Source organism: Camelina sativa, chromosome 11 (assembly GCF_030686135.1).
Source record: "Camelina sativa cultivar CO46 ecotype springtype chromosome 11, ASM3068613v1".
In the NCBI taxonomy this organism is placed as follows: domain Eukaryota; kingdom Viridiplantae; phylum Streptophyta; class Magnoliopsida; order Brassicales; family Brassicaceae; genus Camelina; species Camelina sativa.
The window spans coordinates 34,376,594-34,392,406 of record NC_141890.1 but is presented as its reverse complement, the minus strand read 5'-3'; the positions used below and the strand labels follow the sequence as shown (position 1 = coordinate 34,392,406).

Below are 15,813 nucleotides of genomic sequence, written 5' to 3'. Positions count from 1 at the left end.
ATGAAGAAATCTTATGTGACGTGACTGTACTCAAACCAACATATCCTTCTACCAGCTAGCAATAAAAACGTCCTTGTACTATCTATGCAAATGGAACAAGATAGTTTTCCATGCGTCGTCCATCCCAACAACTTACCATATAGTCCACTAGATAACATCTTTAAGGCTGAAATTATGCTTTACTGGTACGTCATAGGCCTCAACTTCATTGATCCATAACTATCTTAACTCTTCAGCCAGTGGTTGGAGAAAAACATAAAAACTATAATTTGGTCTCAAATTTTACATCGCAAGAAACAAATACTCACTTCTCATGCACATATCTATCTAGAGGTAAGTTGTATGGCGTCATCATCACTCGTAACACCTGCGAACTAAAAGGAGGCTTTCGGGGTGGGTGTCGATTAACATTTTGGTACCCAATTGAGTTTTAAAACGATTATTTTGTTTCGGGTTAGAAGAAAACCGTAAGGCTCGTTTTCAAAGAAAAATCTAGAGGTTCTTAGGGTTTGTAATCACTTTTTCGTAGCTTTGTGAAAGAGAAGAGAGAAAAATTCATGTGTTTCTGGGAGCAAAAGGAAAGGTTTCTATGGCTGTTTTGGTGAGATCTGTTCGTTGGAAAGGAAGTCTCGGCGTGTGCGAGTTTAGGAGGTTGTTGTGGAGATTGTTCTTCGTCAGAATCTACTTGTCTTAGAGGTGTGTGCATAAACATGGCTTATCTACGCGTTGAGATCTCTGTTTATTTGTTTTTTGTGATTGTATGATTGAATGTCTTTTCTTGTAGATGTGTCTTTGTGTTGGTATGGCGTTGGATGGCTATTTTGGAGTGTTAGGCTATGGCATAAATGGCTGGAGGTGGTGATCCGTAGAGGAGAAGTGACGGGATAGACGTTTAGGGCGTCGGTTTCAATTGACGCAAAATGGAAATTATTTGTGGTTAGTTATTTATAAAGATTGAATTGGATTTTTGTTGGTTAATTTTGTGTTATAAAAATTATGGGTTTATGAATTATATTTTAAAAATGAAGGTGGTTGTTTCAACTAATGCATCTACTACTTTTCTAATTAAATTTGAAAAGTGTACTATTTTCCAACTTATCTCTTGATTTAATTATGATTATATAAAGACAAAATTATTTTGCAATAGATGGGAAGGAGACATAAACTTTCCTAGTTTTTAGTATCTGAATTAAAACAAGAAACAGGTTAAATTCTAGTTTTAAAAATTTAAATTAGAGGTTGTAACTCTTTCCAGGAGGTTTTAATTTTAAAATTTTAAGGCTTTAAAAGCAATTAAAAGTCTTAAAAGTATTTTATTTACCAATCAAGCTTTCATTACTTTTTTATTTTTTAAAGTTTTCACAGCTACTTTAATTTTTTCCTTCTTTATTATTATTATTTTTTTTTAAGTCTCAAAATCACGCTTTAAAACTTTGTAAAACCAACAAATTTTTTTAAAAAATAAAATTTTATTCCCCCATCATAATTAAAAACTCTCTATTAATTTACATATATGTTTTACACAAACTTTTTATATATATATTGATAATCAGCATTTTTTTTCCTTGATATCCACTTCTCTTCACAAATATATTATTTCGTCATCACCATTGTATTTCCTTACAATTTTGTTATTATTAAAATTTATTGTTTTGTCACTATATTACATATGGATTAATATTTATCAAAATATATATTTATAAAATTATATATAATAATAAAAAATAATAGTCAACAATCAAATTTTAACAGTCAAAGTCTCTACAGCCAAATTCTTTACAGTTAAATTTTATAATCAAAGTCTTTACAACCATAAATAACATTTGTTATGCTATAGAGACTCCTCCTAATATGTTTTCTCAGTTGTCCCTTTGTAAATTAAAATTAGAGGTTGTGTGATTAACTCTTTGCCAAGGGAGACATGGACAGATGGACTCCTCCTAATATCGTTTTCTCAGTTGTCGTCTATAAATTAATACCCAGTTTCTCAGTTGTCGTATATAAAATTAATACCCAATTAAATTCTGCAACTGCCTCTGATGGACTGATGGTCACGACTCACGTTTGTTTTCATGTTTTGGACATAACTAGATTTTAACCCACGGTACACCGCGGAACAATTTTTTAACTAAAATTTTTAAATTTAATTTATTTATTATTTTTTCTCTTTTTGTGTTTATATTGTATAATTGTATTTTGAATGTTAATTCTAGGATTTCACCCGTATACCACACAAGATGATTTATTTTTTACAGTCGTAATTAAATCAACTTTATTTACTATTTTTAGATTCAACCCGTTAATACATATACAATAAAATATTAGTCAGTTACAGGAAAAAAAATCCTAAATTATCATATAAATTACATGATTATCATGCTCACATATTACTCTATTAAATCATTACAAAGTACATAGAGCATATAATAGTCACTTTGGAATCAATTAAACAATTATCATTCAACAAAAACTATGAACAACTTCGCCAAACTCATCTCTTTCTTCTCTCCTCCTCCAACATATTATCCTCCTCTGTGGCCTCAACATAGGCCCCTTTAATTTACTCCCAATTGTTTGAAAAGATATACAAATGGATCAAAGCAAAATCCTGGGGTGTACCAAAAACTGAAAAGCTTGGTAAGTGTAAAAGGATAGTATATATACAATAATAAATATAAAGAGGATACCTAGAAAGGTGAGCAGCTCACAGTGAGCTAAACTCAGAATTGGTTTCTTTCTCAACATGCATTTGTGACATAAGTACATAACTACATAGAGTCCAAAACAAAAAAATTAGTGTAGATATGAAATAAATCAAACAAAAATATTTTGATTATCCACTAACCGGAAGGTTGCATGTTCACGTGAACATCTAAGATAAGAAAAGAAGGGTATTAGAGATGAAATAAAGAAAGCATAAACATTTTGTACCAATAAATTAATAAAGGAATAAGTGTGCACCTGTTTATCGCCAAAACCAAATCAAGTGTCTCAACCGGGAAGGTTACTTCAAGTGTATGAATTGATGCAATTTTGTATTGCTATTGAGACGTTATTTATATAGTTCTTTGAAGATGGTAAAATTAGATTTGATATGAGATCGAGAATATATTGTAAGCAAGCAAAAAATCTAAAAATATATATGGCAATTTTGAATTAATGCAAAAGGTTTATGATTAAGGAAACAAATATTTCACTAAGTTGTTATAATAATTAATTTCTATACTATATCGAGTTAATGTATAATACGAATAGGAAATGTAGATTTGATTTCAGTTTTTTTTTTTAATTAGTTTCCATTGGCTATATTGTCTAGAGTTTATTAGTTTATGTTTGCTATATTTGAATGATTGCGAAAATAATATTTATTAGGTGTGTAAATATCACACTAAGGACTAAAGTTGTAAATAAAAAAAATAAATAATCATAACTATAAAGACATAACCCAAAATGTACTTCAAAAATGTCTCACAGAACAATATTCAGTTTCTAAAGGAGATATATACAGAAATGAATGAACGTTATCTTTGTCATAAGTATAATTGGAATGTAATCTTTTGTTTCTCAAATTCTCTCGATTTACATTCAACTATCATAAAGATGTATTAAAATAAGTTTTGAGCATTTATTCTTGATCTCTTAAATGATGGTGTCATGCTGTGTATGACAATAAGCGTAAATAAATTTGATCGATTAATATAGTTCCATTAATTGAGTTAAGTAGAAATGTTATTTTAGGAAAATCTATAGGGGTTAATTAAGTAGAAATATTATTTTAGGAAAATTTGTAGGGGTTAATGTTGCAAAAAAACAAATTAAATAAGATAAACTTTAAGGACATATACCAAAATGTATTTCAAAAATGTTAATATAGATAACAGTTAACAAGGACTCTTTAATTGTGTTTTCTCTGTATACATACCGGACTCCTCCTAATATCGTTTTCTCAGTTGTCTTCTATAAATTAATATTGTCGATTCCAAAGCTGATATTAATACCCATTTTGTATAGTCGCTGGTACAATTAAATTCTGCAACCGCCTGTGATGGTCATGGGCTCACGTTTTTTTTCCTGTTTTAGACATAATAACAGTTAACAAAGACTTTTCAATTTGTTTTTCCTTGTTTCTCAGTTGTCGTATATAAAATTAATACCCAATTAAATTCTGCAACTGCCTCTGATGGACTGATGGTCACGACTCACGTTTGTTTTCCTGTTTTGGACATAATAACAGTTAACAAGGACTCTTTAATTGTGTTTTCTCTGTATACATAATTTAAACTAGAAAGTATACTCTCTGATAACCCACGCCCTTAGGTTGTATGATAACTCTTTCCCGGAGGGAGACATGGACTCCTCCTAATATCGTTTTCTCAGTTGTCTTCTATAAATTAATATTGTCGATTCCAAAGCTGATATTAATACCCATTTTGTATAGTCACTGGTACAATTAAATTCTGCAACCGCCTGTGATGGTCATGGGCTCACGTTTTTTTTCCTGTTTTGGACATAAAATAACAGTTAACAAAGACTCTTCAATTTGTTTTTTCTTGTATACATAATTCAAACTAGATAGTATACTCTCTCATAACAAACCCGAGAAGAGAGATGGAGGAAATAAAGCCATGCGCCGCTAACTCGCCACCATTGACGCCTTTAGGGTTCTTGGAGAGAGCCGCCATCGTATACGGTGACTGTACCTCCATCGTTTACGGAAGTAACACCGTTTACACGTGGCGGGAAACAAACCTCCGTTGCCTCCGCGTCGCGTCGTCTCTGTCTTCACTTGGAATCGGAAAGTCCGACGTCGTATCCGTCCTTTCTCCCAATACTCCGGCGATGTACGAGCTCCAGTTTGCTGTTCCCATGTCCGGCGCAATACTCAACAACATCAACACACGCCTCGACGCACGCACCGTCTCTGTTCTTCTCACACACTCTGAATCTAAGCTTCTTTTCGTCGACGTCTTCTTCTGCAGTCTAGCCATAGAAGCTATCGGGATGATGACGACTGATCCGCCAGTTCTCGTCTTCGTCGCAGATAAAGAGGAGGAAGGAGGAGGAGGAGGAGATGATGACGTGGCCGATCGTTACACTTACGATAACCTGATCCAGAGAGGTGATCCGAATTTCAAATGGATCCGACCCGAAAGCGAATGGGATCCGGTTGTGCTTAATTACACTTCCGGTACAACTTCGGCTCCCAAGGGAGTGTTACACTGCCACAGGGGCATTTACGTAATGTCGGTTGACTCTCTAATCGATTGGACCGTACCGAAAAATCCGGTTTACTTATGGATCGTACCGATATTTCACGCTAACGGCTGGACCTATCCATGGGGAATCGCCGCCGTAGGAGGAACAAACGTCTGTTTGCGCAAGGTTGACGTGCCGTTAGTCTATCGTTTGATTCGTGAACACGGCGTCACACACATGTGCGGAGCTCCGGTGGTGCTCAACATGTTATCCGTGAGTCAGGAATCTCAGCCTCTTAACCGTCCCGTCAACTTCTTAACCGCCGGTTCTCCGCCTCCAGCCGCCGTGATCCTCCGAGCAGAATCAATCGGTTTTGTGATCAGTCACGGTTACGGACTAACGGAAACGGCTGGTGTGATCGCCTCCTGTGCGTGGAAGCCGCAGTGGAATCGTTTACCGGCGAGTGATCGTGCCATGTTGAAGACACGGCAAGGAGTGAGAACCGTCGGAGGGTTTACTGAAATCGACGTGGTGGATCCTGACTCAGGTCGGAGCGTTGAGAGGGACGGAGAAACCGTCGGGGAGATAGTGATGAGAGGAAGCTCGATCATGCTTGGTTACTTAAAAGATCGGAGCGGAACAGAGAAAGCTCTCAAGAACGGGAGGTTATACACCGGAGACGTTGGTGTGATTCATTCGGATGGTTATCTAGAGATTAAAGATAGGTCAAAAGATATAATCATAACGGGTGGAGAGAATGTGAATACCGTTGAGGTTGAAACGGTTTTGTATACGAATCCTGCGGTGGATGAAGTGGCGGTGGTGGCGAGACCTGATGAGTTTTGGGGACAGACGCCGTGTGCGTTTGTGAGTTTGAAAAGTGGGTTGAGTACGAAACCTACCGAGGAGGAGTTGATAGAGTATTGTAGGAAAATGATGCCTAGGTTTATGGTTCCTAAAACTGTCTTGTTTATGAATGAGTTGCCTAAGACTTCGACTGGAAAATTTTCGAAGTTTTTGCTCAAGGAGATTGCTAAGAACATGGTTGATGAGACAGTTTCTTAAACATCTTCCACCGTTCCACAAAATTTTGGAATCACATTTCATTGGTTCTATTTTGTAGCCAATTTAATATACAATGGTCAGTGGATTTGTAATTCCTCTATTCGATCGTACGTAACTCAGATCGTGATTCAATAGATGGGATGTGTACCAATATGTAACAAAAGGGTTTGAATATAGTATTGGGATTTGTTTGTTGTTACGCGGATTTGAATTTGAATAGCTCGTTTTATTTGGCAAGAGTTATTTGTTTCGACGGAGCCAGAGCAAATTGATCTTACCAATGTGGTGTTTAACATCGACTCTGACGTGTGGTGAGATTAACAAACTGATTGATGATTAGGAAGGAAGCAACTGGGATTTAACTAGTTCACTATTTTCTTGAGAATTCACCAGTCCTTAAGAAACTCAAGCTGAGTTTCACAGATTCTCCTAAGGCTATGACCAATCAACCCATAGATCACATCTTCAAGATGTATCTTACATCTAGAAAGCGTTCTCGCAGATGTCAAGTTATCATTTCTTAACATGCATCTGGAGTCAGTGAAAGCATGCATGAGCATTGTCATCGAACATTGGTATACAGAACTATTCTCATGGAAGTTGCAGTTAGGCTTAGCCATAGATTCTTGAATGATAATGTCTTCTTCATATTTTCCCATCTTTCTTCTGTTTGGATTCTTTGTTTTCTGTTTCAGATCTTAATCTCAGTTTCATGGAGGACTTTAATCATCTTTGAATTCAAAGTCTTGTCGAAAAGTACCGAGCATTTTACGAGATCATAACTTTAATTTCCTTGGTCAATTGATGATGTATTGTTTGTTGTCTTCAAGGTTCTCTGTTCGAAATATCTCAGAAACAGCCAGATTTGTCAAAAGACAAAGACTTGTCTTTTCTCTTTTCCTAATACCATAAGCTTCTTCTGTTCTGCTCGCCAATGTTGACTGAAATTTTCACATTTATTAATTACGTAGCATCGAAGACAACAGTTGAAGACTTGCTTCATCATCAATTTTCTGATCGAATCGAATCTCACATTCATTATTGTGTTAGGTACTTGTTTATTTTTTTTTTCATTCTTGTGTTGTGTTATTCATTCTTGTTCCAAGTTCTTAATTTTTCTGTAAGAAACCTCTATTATATGTAAGTTTATTTAGGTCTTTGTGTGTTTTTGGTTATGTTAGCTTCATTTGAGTAATATGGAGAACCTAATATTTCACCAGCTCGGCTCGTGTCCCTTACCGATAAAAACATCAGAAATCGATTCAGCTCCTTTCAAAACCAAGGTGACCACAAGTATGCAGATAGTCTCATGCTATGGTTCCATAACCCTCTCCTCCACAAGCTTCTAGTCCTCTGTTTTAAGCTCTGTATTTTGAAGCTCGAAAGATATATTTTTTGTAAAACAGTTTTTTGGTTTGAACATATTTTACATTCAATTCATTATCTATATATATATATATAGTTACAAATTGATGTTTTAATGTTTTAAATTTCGAGTTTTGTTTTTTAACTCTCCAGTGCGCATCAGCAATGGCTATGTCAATAGCTAACCAGAAGTCAGATTTTGCTAGAACCGCAACGTCATTCTGCAACTTTGTTTCACAAAAACCTGATTCACAGTTTCCAGCAAAATCAGGAAGATACCATCTTTACATATCTTACGCTTGTCCATGGGCTTCTAGATGTCTTGCAGTCTTGAAACTCAAAGGGCTTGAAAAAGCAATAAGCTTTTCGGTTAGTAAAAGAAGCCGTTATCGACATATTTAGTTTCGATTTTTATGGAACATAATCTGATCATCGGTTTTGTTCATTAGTCTGTCCAACCAGTCTGGAGAAAAACCAAAGAAAGCGACAACCATATGGGATGGGTTTTTCCAGATTCCGATACAGAGGTTCTTGGAGCTGCTACAGATCGTCTTAATGGTGCCAAAAGCATAAGAGAACTTTATGATATCGCTAGCTCAAACTACACTGGCAAATATACTGTTCCTGTAAGTTTCTTAAATCCATGGTGTGGCCTTAAGTCTGATTTTGGTAACATATCGGATTTTTAGATTTTCTTTTTGTTTCTTTGTTTGTGGTAGATTCTTTGGGATAAAAAGCTTAAGACTATAGTTAACAATGAGAGCTCTGAGATAATCCGAATGTTCAATACGAAGTTCAATCATGTTGCAGAAAACCCTTCTCTTGATCTTCACCCTCCCAGTCTCCGAACCATTGTGGATGACACTAACACATGGATTCACGATGACATAAATAATGGTGTTTATAAATGCGGGTTTGCTACAAATCAAGAAACCTATGATCTGGTAAAGCAACTTTTCAATTTACTAATCAGTATGGCAATTAATTAAAAATTTGATTCCAAAATGATTAATTTGTTTTTCTTTGCAGGCAGTGAAACAACTGTTTCATGCATTGGACAAATGCGAAGAAATACTCAGAAAACAACGGTTCTTTGTGGAAACACTTTGACTGAACCAGATATCCGATTATTCGTCACTCTCATAAGATTTGACGAGGTAATTATTTACCCACAAAATGTTGTTCTTTTTTGGATTTTCCAATCTATATATATACGTTTTGGTTGAATGTACCATGCATATATTTTCGCAGGTTTACGCGGTGATCTTCAAGTGCGATAAAAGACTTGTAAGAGAGTATTATAATCTCTTTAACTACACAAAAGATATCTACCAAATCGCGGGAATAAGCAGTACAGTAAAGATGGATCATATAAAGCAAAATTACTATAGAAGCTTTCCTTCTTTAAACCCTCTTGAGATCATCCCTGATGGACCAGACATTGATTACTCTTTGCCTCATGATCGACACAGATTCTCTTCAGGAACACCGTTAAGACGTGGTTATGCAAGACATGAGTTTGAGCAAGCAAGTCTTGTTTGTGAATTGTCTTTGGTATTACTTGAAATTTTCAGTAAGCTTTTTTAAGCGAATTACTAATGCTTGTTTTTTTTTCCTTAATAATAAGTTTTGTTTCGGCCAAAAGAATGAAAGCAAAAAAATATTGACAAAATCAAGTTATACATATATAATCTATACTAATAAAAAGTAGAAGCTATAAGCTCCTAAGGCCGTCCAGATAGGATTTTAAACAACCAATAGAAATTTGACATATCACTTATTAACATTTTATACAATTTCCAAAATTTTCTATATTAAGAATTATTTTAAACAACCTATCATGATTTGACATGTCATTCATTAACATTTTTTAAATTTACAGAATTTTTTAGAAAAAGGAAAATTTTAAATTTATGGAAATCAAAAAAGTAAACACAATATCCCACATCGGCTAGAAATTTTTTAGACAATGGTTCAGAACCAATATAAATAAGATTAATATGCTTAAAACAACGAATGAGCAGGAAAGCTTGATTTATCAGGCGTCCAAGTTTAAAAGTTCTATTTGGTTTGATCTGGTTTTTTATTTGATCAAATTAAAACTTTAAACAGTTTCAAAAAAATATTATGATATTTAAAAAATTTAAAAGTTTAAATATTATAAATACTGAAACTTTTAAAAGTTTTTAGCTTTTAAAAAGTTTTTAAATATTATAAGTTTTAAATTTTAAAAGTTTAAAATATTATAAATATGGAAAAATTTTAAAAGGTTCAAATTTTATATTCCGAAACCTTTTAAAAGTTTAAAATATTATAAATATTGATGCAAAACATAAATTATCTTATTTATCTACATTTGTGCTTTTTATTTTTTATGAGCTGTAAAACATATTTTTGTGTATGATTTTATAGATGAGTTGATATTCTTTCATTAATCTTTTATTTTTGGGTCTAATGAAGAAGGATTGACATTGCAAGACCTTAATTTGATGTTTGAGTCAAACTTTGAGGTTTAAAAAAGAAAGATGGACGACAAACACACATGTTTTATTAGCTATACATAGGCATGACAATGGTTACGGTTGTCACGGTTAAAGTTTATTAACCATCGGTTATGGTTAGAAATTTTTGTAATCTTAACCAGAACCGTTTAACAGAAGGTTAAACGGTTACGTTTAAATACGGTTACGGTTCAAGCGGTTACTGTTATATACGGTTACGGTTATTTGATAATATGATACAGTTGATATTATTTAATGATATAATATAATTGATATTATTTATTTATAATTAATATGTTCTTATAGTGTACTCATATTTCTATATATCATATGATTCATATTAAATAAATAATTATTAGTATATTTTATTATGTTTTCAAAATATTATAAACCAAGTAAGGATTTTGGTTTGAGAAATTTCTAAACGCATGGATCTAAAACCAAATAAGTATATGGATAAAATTGTCAATAATTGGGTTCATGTGTTGACTATGTTGGTAATCATGAATTTCACAAATTTTATGAGAAAAGAAATGATTTTGTTCTTGGAGTTTGATGGGTTAACAAGTTGTGTGGTAGTCTAAAAAAAGGTTTTTCAGTGGAAGAATGTGAAGAAGTTGACGAGGAAGAAGAAGAAAAAGAGTATAACGAAGAACCAAATGGTAAAAGTTACGATGATAATTAACACAAAATTTGACAATGAAAATGACAAGAAAGAATATGAAGAATAAGAAAATATTGAATAAAAACACGAAAACATAGGTGGTAGCGATCAATTAAATATGAAAACAAGTTAAATTCTTGATTATAAAATTGTTTCGTTTTTCTGGTGGTCAAAGAAAATGGTTTAGGATATGTGAGGTCAACAGTTTGATTTGCCTCCCCTGGACGTCAAGTTAAATTTATGATTTTTTTATCAGATTTGTTTTTATAACACAACTGATTTTTATATTTTAAAAAATTGTGTATCTGAAATTTAATTTTTTTTCTTTAGTACTAATTTTAATTTTTTTTATGAGATAATATTTTATTACCGCAATCAATCATATATAATTTTTATCAAAATATATCAAATAAATCCACGCGTAGCTTGGGTTCAAAACCTAGTCTATACTAAATAAAAGTAGGATATAGTCCTAAAGCTTTCCACCTAGGATTTAAAACAATCAATCGGGATTAGACATGTCACTAATTAACTTTTTTTTACATCTCATTAATTAACAATTTTAAATTTAAATATTTTCTATATAAAGATATTAATAAAAAGGAAAACAATATATAGAAAAAGAAATGTAAAATTTTGAGAAACAAGATATGAAAGTTACATTTTTCTTCTTATTGTTAATCTTCTTATTTTAAAAAATAAAAATGAATATTAACAAAAAAATTTCGATTACCTACATGTTTTAATATAAATAATAACCTGAGGTATACCATTCGATCATATTTTTTATTTGGGTTTATTTTTATTTTCGGGTTTGAAGAAGAGGGATCGACGTTGCAAAACCTTGATTTGATGTTGTTTGAGTTAATTTTTGGAGTTTAAAAAAGAAGGATCAAGGACAATCACAAATGATTATATGGGTGAAAGTATCAATCAATAACTAAGTGCATGTGGTGGCACTGCTGGTCTTCATGAATTACAAAAATCGTACTAGAAAAGAGGCAATGATTTTAGTTTTGGAGTTTGCTCGGAATAATTAATTTCATGTTTTGAATGATTATTCAGTGAATGAAAGTGAGGAAGCTGACGAGGAAGAGAAATAAAAGAAGATTATAACAAAAAAAATAGACCATAAAAGTAACTATAACATCCGCGAACTGGAAACCCAGTTTAGAGATGTGCGGACGAGTTTAAGTTAAACGCTGCGTTTTGGGTTAGAAAAAACCCTTAACGCGAGTTTCTGTCTCATTAGTCATGTTTAGCCTCTTTTGAGAGAAAGAATAGAGAGAAAAGTGTTCCTAAGTGTTTTTGAGTGTTCCTGAGGAGTTTGGGAGATTGGAAGCTGTTCCTATAGAGATCTGTAGCTGGGATCGTTGTAGGAACTTCCTGGAAGTGTTTTCTTGCTTGTTTGAGGTTCAGAATCGTCTTGGCAAAGGTAAGTGCATGACCATGGCTTATCTAAGCTGGGGATTTCTCTGATCTGCTTGTTTATGTGTTGTTTGGCTTGTTAGAATGTTATTTGGGACGTTGGGAAGCTTTCTTGTGGCTTGGGATCAAGTTTTGTGGTTGTAGAAACGAAGATCCGACAAGAAGCTTCAGGGAAAAGCGATGCTCGGCATTGTGCATCGGTCGATGCACTTTGTATGTCGGTCGATGCACTTTGTATGTCGGTCGATGCAAATGCGAGGACGACGCGTTAAACTTAGGGGTTTTGTGCTATGTCGAGCATGCCGGTCGATACAGTGTGAGTGTCGGTCGATACAGTGTGAGTGTCGGTCGATGCAAGTGTAACTTGCATCGGTCAATGCAAGTTTGTGTCGGTCGATGCAACCCCATTGGGTGTCGGTCGATAAGTAGTCGGTGTCGGTCGATACAGAGTCCTGGTTTGTTATTGTTGATTGTTGATTGTTGGTTGATAGTTAGAGATGTTTCTATTGCTTGTGTGCATAGCCCACTAGATGGGAGGATTGCCTTACTGAGTGTTTATAAAATACCCATGCATTGCAATTTGTGTTTGTGGTGCAGGTAAAGGCAAAGTGTGATCGTGGAATCAAGGCAATGAAGAGGAGGATGTTCTAGAGACTCAATTGGATGTTGTCTGGCTTGCTAGGTTGCTAGAGTTGAGTCCTAGAATGTTGTTTAGGATTTCTGGTTCTCTATTTACGTTGATTGGATCATTAGTTTATGATTGGAATTATTATTTGATATTGGTTATTGGTTTATTGGTTATTTGTTGGATATTGGTATTGTTTATTATTTCCGCTGTTGGTGTGTTTGTGGTTAGGTGGCTAGTGGGTATGGTACCACTAGCTGTAGAATATTTTTTATTATTATTATTATTATTATTTATTATATATGTAAAAAAAACGGGTCGGGTCGTTTCAGTTTGGTATCAGAGCCCTTACAGTTCTAGGTTTGGGTTCATTAGGCTTTTTGCTGAAGCTGTTTGGGATTGCATGTATTGATTGATTATGTGAGTTAGTCAATTGTGTGTGGCATGGAGTCCTAGAACATCCTCTTCGAGCCTAATGTGTGATTCCACGGTGAGTATATGTTTCTGTGTTATGTATAGTTGCGTGCTTAGCCTTCTGTTCATAGTAGTGCAGATGGTTTGAGAGGATGCTGTTGCTGGTCGTGGTTGTGGACGCGGACGTGATCGTGGACGCGGACATGGTCGTGGTAGGGGCAGAGTCCTAGAGGTTTGTGAGACTGCGGACCCGAGTGTGACAGTTGAGGGTGTTGGCGAGTCGCAGGGTATCCAGGAAGATTCCATGAGTGTGGCCGGAGGGGGCGGTGTTGATGCTCTAGTGGCCGGTGATGCTAGGACCCGGGTGTGGGAGTCCCAGCGGGTGGAGTCCCTGGTGTCGATCTTGCGGGCTTGTTAGCACAGTTGATAGAGCGGTTACCGGAAGTGGTACCGGCTCAGGCACCAGTAGGGCCACCAGTGGCGGCGGGGGTGCAGCAGCCAATGGTTGCGGATGTAGGGGTTCACTCTCGTTATGTCAGTATGCTGAGAGAGATGAACCATATTGGTACCAAGCGGTTTTTGGGATGTACTGATCCTACTGTTGCTGATGCGTCGAGGACGAGAGTGAAACGTAACATCCAGTCTCTCAGATGTCCTGAGGAGTTTTGGGTTGATATAGCGGTTCACAACCTTACTGGGGATGCTCAGTTGTGGTGGATTTCTGTGGCTGCTAGGAGGGTGCAGAGGGAGATGTCTTGGGCTGACTTCGTCTTGGAGTTCAACCGCAAGTATTTTCCTAGGGAGGCTCTAGATAGGTTGGAGGTGCAGTTCCTTCAGCTAGCTCTGGGAACTCGGTCAGTGGCGGGAGCTTGACTTGGTGTTCAGTCGACTTCTGAGGTATGGGGGTCGGGCTAGGGAGTCTGAAGAGGCTCAGATCATGAGGTTTTAGAGGGCCCTACATGACGATTTGAGGGTTCACTGTAGAGGGCGGAGTTATGCTACGCGTGCAAAGCTGGTTGAGACTGCGATAGAGATCGAGGATGACATTTGGGGATAGTCAGTGGCGGTTAGTCCAGCGATTCAGCCTATGAAGGCTCAGCATCATGGAGGTTCTAGCAAGGGCGGCAAGCCTGCGCAAGGAACCAAGAGGAGGTGGGAGGCTACACAGAGTCCGAGTGGTGCAGGTTGCTTTGGTTGTGGGAGCATGGATTACAAGGTTGCTAACTGTCCCAAGAGGAGTGCTCTGACGGCAGCGGCTCATGTATGCTATCATTGCAAGGAGCCATGGCACATCAGGCCCTTGTGCCCCAAGTTGCAGCCGATGGCAGTGGCGGCGTTGCAGCAGGTGCAGCCAGGAGGGCAGCAGGTGGCACAGATTGAGCAGGCGCCACAGGTTTACACGACTGCAGAGAATGGTGGAACAAGTGACGGGGCGATCATAAGTACAATTTCTGGTACTCTGTCTTTGTGAAGTCTTTGTAAGTTCAGATTTTATGTTTGCCTGTGATAAAATGTTAGTTTCTCAACACATGAGGTTTGTGTAGGGACCTTGTTGGTGGGCGGGTTTAAGTCCCATGTTATGTTTTGATTCTGGAGCTTCTCATAGCTTCATTACTCTGGAGTGTGCAGAGAGTGTTGAGATCAGAGGAGATGCCGGAGAGCGTACAAGAGTTGTCAGAGTTGCGGGAGGCAAAATTATGAAGGTCATTGGACGAGCTAGGGGAATTGATATTCAGATTGCAGGAGAGTCGTGGCCAGCGGATTTTCTTATCAGTCCAGTGGATTGGTTGCATCGGCATATGGTTCATCTTCATTGTCATCGGGGTAGAGTGGAGTTCAAGCATCCAGGAGGGAAGTTGGTTTTTCAGGGTATTAGACCGACTTCGGGGAGTCTCGTGATCTCGGCCATGCAGGCTGGGAAGATGATCGAGAAGGGCCGTGAGGCTTATTTGGTTACTATATTTATGCCAGAGTCAGTAGGGCAGCCTAAGGTTAGCGGTATTCAGGTTGTGGAGGAGTTTAAGGATGTGTTCCAGTCGTTGCAGGGGTTACCACCTTCTCGGTCTGATCCTTTTACTATTGAACTGGAACCAGGGACGACACCGTTATCCAAGGCTCCTTATAGAATGGCTCCAGCAGGGATGGCAGACCTGAAGAAGCAGTTGGAGGATCTGTTGAACAAGGGATTCATCCGTCCTAGTGTATCACCATGGGGAGAGCCGGTGTTAATCGTTAAGAAGAAGGATGGAAGTTTCCGTTTGTGTATTGACTATAGAGATTTGAACCGGGTCACTGTGAAGAACAAGTACCCTCTTCCCAAGATCGATGAGTTGTTGGATCAGTTTAGGGGTGCTACTTGGTTCTCCAAGGTAGATCTGGCGTCGGGTTATCATCAGATTCCGATAGATGAGGCAGATGTGAGGAAGACTACATTCAGGATGAGGTATGGGCATTATGAGTTCATAGTGATGCCTTTTGGGTTGACTAACGCACCAGCAGCGTTTATGAGATTGATGAACAGCGTGTTTCAGGAGTTTCTGGACGTGTCTGTCATC

The 15,813-nt window shown here is 36.6% G+C and overlaps 2 pseudogenes across 2 annotated transcripts; both read left to right on the top strand.

The window, feature by feature from the left end:
• Positions 1 to 4,308: 4,308 nt before the first annotated feature.
• LOC104724932 (putative acyl-activating enzyme 6 pseudogene) lies at positions 4,309 to 6,460 on the top strand (annotated as a pseudogene). The gene has a single exon (XR_015570437.1). The product of XR_015570437.1 is annotated as a putative acyl-activating enzyme 6 pseudogene (transcript).
• Positions 6,461 to 7,352: 892 nt separating this feature from the next.
• Positions 7,353 to 9,298, top strand: LOC104724930 (uncharacterized; annotated as a pseudogene). The gene is made up of 6 exons (XR_015570438.1): positions 7,353 to 7,544; positions 7,780 to 7,995; positions 8,076 to 8,252; positions 8,346 to 8,570; positions 8,656 to 8,783; positions 8,878 to 9,298. The product of XR_015570438.1 is annotated as an uncharacterized LOC104724930 (transcript).
• Positions 9,299 to 15,813: the final 6,515 nt, after the last annotated feature.